This window comes from Myripristis murdjan, chromosome 11, assembly GCF_902150065.1.
Source record: "Myripristis murdjan chromosome 11, fMyrMur1.1, whole genome shotgun sequence".
Taxonomy (NCBI): domain Eukaryota; kingdom Metazoa; phylum Chordata; class Actinopteri; order Holocentriformes; family Holocentridae; genus Myripristis; species Myripristis murdjan.
This window is the reverse complement of record NC_043990.1, coordinates 21,342,493-21,349,488: the sequence shown is the minus strand read 5'-3', so window position 1 is coordinate 21,349,488 and position 6,996 is coordinate 21,342,493.

Genomic DNA, 6,996 nt, shown 5'->3' with positions numbered 1-6,996 from the left:
CATTTTTTTTTTCACCCACAGGCTATCTAGTTTCAAAGGGGAGGGCACACCACTTTGTTATGGTATTGTAAAAGATGATGAATGCTCAATAATTCTCAAAGAACTGAACTTATATATGCCTCAGGAGTTAAGCACAACTCTTTGACCCCATTTCAACCAAAAATATAATTAGCATTTTGCTAGTTTTGTTGAACATGTGATATCAAAACTTTGGATTCAAGAGACATTTAAAAGTTTTGATTAAAGCCATTGCTCATCAGAACTCAGACGATGAAACTGAGGGGTTTTATCCTTCCTCAAATGCACCCTTTACATTAGTAAACAAAGTGGTGTGCCCTTCCCTGTGCAACTGCATGGTCTGCCTTTAAATACTATAACATCTGTTACATCTATTACATGCTTGATGTGTATTTCCTTATTCTGCATCTACAAAACAAAGTAGCTTAGGGTTGATTTCTAAAATAAAACAATTGGTGCCGGAGAAACACTTTTTTTTTTTAACAGGGTCAATTTTTCATCTTACTTCCGATTCAAAGCACTTACTATATTTATGCCTTCCAAAATTAGAGGTACCGGCTTTCAAGGAGCTCTTGAAAGCAGCATCAAAGGTCAGGTGACCCAGAGGCCCTTGGAAGTTCACAGCCCATCAGATAAGCTCCCAGCTCAGGAAATACCACTGACTTCATTTACTTTTATTGGCTGCTGCAGAATGTGGGCGATACAGTTCATTCATATATGAAAGTCTATTTCCCAGAGGAGAAAGATAGTTTGAAAACATGTGCGTTAACAATTTCTCAGACGTAATTGCTTCACAGCTCATGACAGATTGACTGATACTTTTCCACAGAAGTTCTTGTTGCAAACTGTGATCAGCTTGTTGAAATGTTGAAATGTTGAGTAAGCAGACACAGGAAAGACAGTATAAGAGTGAGTAAGTATGTGCATACATGTGTGTCCCTGCCTAATGTCTGTCTTTTTCCTTTATACTCCACTTTAGTGCCTGTCTCAATAGAAATTCTTAGTGTTCTTGTTATTTTTGGAGCAAACCCTCCTCAACTGTTCCACCTCTATTTTTCCTGTAGCTGCCTGTACCACCTTCATGCCTGGATTTGTTTATGCAACGAAACAAATTTCCTCCTTTGCATGGGCATGAGGCTGAAACTTCCTGTCCTGGCCTATTACTATGGCAACAGAGAGAAGAAAAAACACAAAAGGGGGGAAAACATCTTTGAAATGAGAGTCAGCACTGGGTGTGTCCACAGACTCAAAAGTGACAAAGCTCTTAGTGCTGTGTGGACCTCAGAGGAATGCAGGTCTATACGTAAATGGCTGGTGTTTCTCAAGACTCAGTCAACACTGATTGCAAGAGTAGACGCATGACAGTCTGGTGCTGCATGTAGCACAGAGAGGCAGGAGGAGGGGAAATACTTGTGTCAACAGACGCTTTTGTTATCAGTGTGTCTGTCACAGATCCACCTACAGAGAAACCCAGGTGGATTCCCATGTGCCAGACGAAGGCGATGGTAGCCACAACAAGAACACACCCCGACCTACCCAACACACCCTCGCAGCCACACTTGTCTACAGACAAAGACTGACAAAGTAATGGAGCAAACCTGAAATGGTATCCCTGATGCTGATTTTCCAGTGCATTTTTGCTGTGTAACACATGTTGAAATTGAGAGGAGAGAGAGAGAGAGAGAGCGAGCACAAATTAACCCTCTGTGGTCCAGCGTCATACCTGACACAAAGAAAACCAGGCAGTTTTATAATTTAACATCACACCAGTCTCTTTTCAGATTATGTGAAAGCCACATAATCACATAGAATAAATGCCATTTGCATTTCAGAACAACTGCTGTATGACCTATTATCTTATAGTTCCCTCCCTCTCTCTCTCTCTCTCTTTCTCTCTCTCTCTCTCACTCACTCACACACATATACACACATACGCATGCAGATTATGTATGGCAGTGTCATCTGTCGGTTACATATGGTTACTGCATGTCGGCATTATCCATAGCCATACAGTGCTCATACAATAGGTGGAAATGCTCTGACTGGTGTGGGCCAGTTTAAATTGTACTGCATCATACCATAGTGAAAAAGGAGATTGCCCTTTAATCAGAGGATTAGAGGTGTTCACACCTCCACGTTGCTGAAGTGTCCTTGAGCAAGACACTCACTCCCGTCCACTACCAGAGGTGCTGGTTTTAGCCTGAGCCAGGAATTGTATATACTGTGGTCCTCATTTTGCTGTATGGCCTGCAGAGGGCGATATTATACAAGCGTGTGGGACTCCTCAAGTCTACAGCTGCTGATCAGATGTCTCTGGTCTCCAAGTTACAGACTGACGACTTTGTTTAATGACTCATAAAGGCTCCATTTTTTGTAATTCCCCCTTTGTTTGTAACTTGCTTCGCATTGCATTATTTTGAGTGATGCAAAGCCAGTGTTCGTGTATGCTCATGTGTGCTATCAACAGTGTGTGAGTGTGTGTGCCTGAGTGTGAGTGTTATCTCCCACTGCAGCCCAGTGATCTCAAGACTATAGGCATTACACTCCCTTCGTGTCATTATGTAATTGAGGCTGATTATGTGCGTGCAGACAGTTTCTATCAAACCTGTGAGATCAAAGCTGGCTACACACGCACACATACATGTACACATACACACACACACACACACACACACACACACACCATCTTTTATACTCCCCTCCCCTTACTCCTCTATCTCCCCCTAAGCTCTCTCCCCCTTTCAACAGAGAAACAGCATGCTCCATAATATTTTCCAGATGTCAAGTACCCCCCCTTCCTCTATCCCCTCCATTCTTAACTCTCAAGGGGCTGACTGAAATCTTGATAGTTCTGCCACCCCTCCCTCCCTCCATCCCTTTCTCTCCCCCTCCTCTCTCTCTCTCTCCCCCATGTTCCCCCCTCTTCTGCTCGTTCGACGTATCCGTCGCTACGACTGAACGTGACCCCAGGAGGTCAGGAGAGGCTGGAGCTCTCCCAAAAGCGGAGAGGAATGCCGGGCAAATGCATTTCCCACGTTGGACGGAGGGCTAGTGTTATTGCAATCAGCCATTTGGTCCACATGTAAGTCTTTTGCTCTGATCATGATGAGATTTTCTCAGTGGAGCGATGATCTAATGGCATGAGAAGCCTGAGGTTTGAAAGAATGATGTGTAAAAGAGAAGGGGCTTTTCACTGAATGTATTTTCAGTGTTGGACTGCGACTCAGCCTTCACCCTCCTTCTCTCCTCCAGACCTCTTCCATCGTTCCCTCCATTTTTCCCCCCCCTCCTGCGATGGGAACCAGCTGGAACCAGGGAAAGGAGGGGGTGGGTGGGTGCGGGGGGTGTCTCGGCTGCAGGCATGGGGCCCAGGTGCTCCCCACACTCTCCTTATATACCAAAAGCTCCGGCCAGGCAGAGGCTTGGTGCACCTATGTGTAACTACAAGCTGAGGTGTTTCTACAGTGTCAAGGTCGTGGAAACATGACAGCACAGGCGCAGACACATGTTGCATTCTCTTTCTCTGTCTCCCTCTCTGAGCACTGAGACACGCAAATCATAAAAACACGCACACTCACACACACATTTGAGTGTGCGGGTAGATCTGTGATCCTCTGCTCTAGCTGAAGCACTTAACGATCCCAACAGCTGTTGCTCATGTAAATCCCCACCACCACCACCACCACCACTCGCCAACCTCGCTGCCTCTGTCCTCCCCCCTCTGTGCTCTGCTCTCCTTCCTTCCCCTCTCTCTCTCTTTTTTTTTGCTTTTCATCCCCTGCCTGTTGATTCTTTGAAGCAACAAAGAAACAAAGCATGCACACAAAGAAACACATACACCCATGCAGCCTCATAAGCTCACAAATAATGCACAAACACACACACATGTTCACAAATGCACCCTCGCACATGCTGTCCACCCCCGCCACACACAGATAGGGCCAATCTGTTGTTTGTTTGAGTTAAATTCCCTATTGATTAGAGTGGCGGTTGAGGGCTAATCCTAAGCACAAAGCTGTCATTCATCTTCATCCGGACCCGTCCTCTACACTGATTACTATCATGAGCCCCAGATATGAGCCTGTTCCATGCAGTGTTACATTACGAAGCTGTTGCACACATGCTTCATCTCGCTGGTGTATTTTTGGCCCGTGGAGAAAAGTGAGCCGCTGAGATCCCTGCGTGCTGACACAGTAAGGTGCATGTGTTTCCATGGCACCACTTCCTGCAAGCTTGTCACCTCTGCACTGTCACAACTGCTATGTGTATGTGTGTTTATGCATGTTTGTGCGTGTTTAGTTATGTGCGATCATAGTTATGTGTGTTCAGAGGTCTCCCTTGGCTGTGTGAGGAAAATCATCACTTTAAGGGCGTCACCCATTGTGTTTTGGTGATTTTGTCATCTGTGCGCATATGGGTGTGCTGAATCGCTTTGTTTTAAACACATTATTTGTATAGCATAAAATAGATAGAACTCATATATGTCATAAAATGTACAATATTCAACTTTTAAAGGGACAGCTCTCTCAAAACGCATTAAGTATTATTTTTCAAAAATGTGAATAAGGCCATCCTCAACTAAGGACACAATTTGATGTATGAAGAAATTAAATAAAAGTGAGAGCAAATACAACATGGATGCTAGTCATTCTCCTTTTCTGTGCATGTGAAAATGCTCTTCTCTGGAGATCCTTAAAACTTGATCTGTGTTTCTCTCTCTCCATAGAGAAGGTGTTTCACTGTGTGAAGTCTATATCACAGAAACATTACCCTCCCTGATGACCTACATACACTGCAGTATCATCTCATTCCCATGCACGCGTGCGCACTTACACACAAACAAGCTCACCTGCATTAACCTTGATGTTCCTTATTTCATGCAGATGTGCTCTCATACATGTATAGACACACACAGAAAATTAGTCTGGCTCATAAAACATGCTCAAGTGTAGACAGATATAGAAGAACTTGGCCTGCTGATATGGTCACATGATCAGCTTACTGGACGGGGCAACAGCCGCTGGGAGGAAAGAGAGGTGATGAAAGGATGGGCTGGTGAAACCAGTCTGCAGCCCTCATTGTGTGCAGGCAGAGAAGCAGACAGCTCTGTCTGGGGTCCTCAATGCTGCCTATTGTAGGAGCGTCTTTGTGAATCTGGGTCAATTCCAGAAGACTGTTTCCCTCACAAAAAAACTCCATCCAAACCAGTGTATTGTTGCTCTATCCTCCCTCAGCCTATTCGTCCTGCTCTTACTTTCCGCTGATTATTTTATCTTTCTTTCACAGTGCCCGGTTACTTTCACTTTCTTCATTTACACATTGAACTCTCTTAAATCAATGAGAGACAACATTTGTCTCATTCAACACCCCTATCCTCCTGCAGCCAACCTGTAGAGATAACCACTTTGTTTTGCTATATCCCATTCTGCTCTATTGTCTATTCAGTATAACTCTGACACAGGCCAGACTTCTGCCATAAAACAATTGGAATGGTCCCAGAGTGTCTGAGACCAAACGTCTGAGCTCACTGACTGCTTTCTCAATGTGTGTGTTCCTGTGAGAGGACAAGAGACACCGGGAGGGAGATAGAGTGAAAGAGAAGGAAAGAATGGAAAGGCAAGTATAGAGAGGGGGGAGTGAGTTGGAGAAAGAGGGAATGAAGGCCAGACAGGAAATGACCTCCCTGAGAGAAAGGGGGCTTCCCCAAGGGCTGCATTTCTCTCTCTCCCTCTGACACACATACACTCTCACACAGAGAGCCACATGAGTAATGATGTCCAACGATAGATTATACATGAGAGTGAGGCTAATCATGGAGCACCATGGTGCTCTTGCTCTCTGCTGGAAATTACAAGGAGCTTATGGCTGCAACAGTCATCCATTAGCAGGGCTCTGGAAATCATTGCATCACTTTCTCAAGGGTGGTTGAATAAATAAGTGTGTCTATGTGTGTGCATGCGTGTGAATGTGTTTGTGCATGAGTGAATGAGCTTTATGACTGCTTGTCCTCCCCATGGTTGACAAATCTCCAGCCATGGTCTCATGACTCAGTTTATAGCAAAATAAAAAGGCTGTATTTGTCTTAAGTTGAAAATATGACCACAACATAGAATCTGGAGACTCTCTCTCTCTCTCTCTCTCTCTCTCTCTCTCTCTCTCTCTCTCTCTCTCTCTCTCTCTCTCTCTCTCTGTGTGTGTGTGTGTGTGTGTGTGTGTCTGAGCATATGACTATTGTTGGCCTGCTTCAAAAACTAGCCCCTAACTTTACTTTCTAAATTGTCTTTAAAATAAATAAATAAATAAATAAATAAATAAACTAACTGGTGAGTTAAAAAGTAACTAGTGATGCTATTGAAAGTCACTTGTTGGGCTAATTTCATATTTCATAATATTCCACCTTCAGTTGAGTTGTAGGCCATAATTCTTTACTTGTTTTTTTTTTTTTTTTAAGAATCTGCTTTAAAACAATACAATAAACAAACAAAACACTAAATTAGTGTCATGTGTATCAAGTAGATCTGAGACTGCGTTTTTTATTTTTTTTTTCCCGGCTGGCAGCATGACTTCTGCACGAGATGCCACGGAATTTTTTTACCTTTTTTAACTGTTTCTGTTTAATGATGACATTTTAACGTTAAATATAAGAGGATCAAGTAATAGGAACAGCTACAAATAAATAAATAAATAAATACATAAATAAATAAAGCTTTAATTTATTAACCCCCCCCCCCCCAAAAATAGTCTGGGTGTTCCCCCATGTCTACCCCATTGTATATGCTTGCGCGTGAAAGGGTAAAACGCTTTGCCTTATGTGTCATGAATGTGCAGATGTCTTGGCAATAGCATTGCATGTTTTGCACGCCGGGACACAAACATTCAGAATCCACTGTGTGCACAGAATCACTGGCCATGCTGCAAACTTCTCAGTAAGTTCTACTCATGTCCCGCTGCAGCGAACACACGTTCCCCGCGCATTTA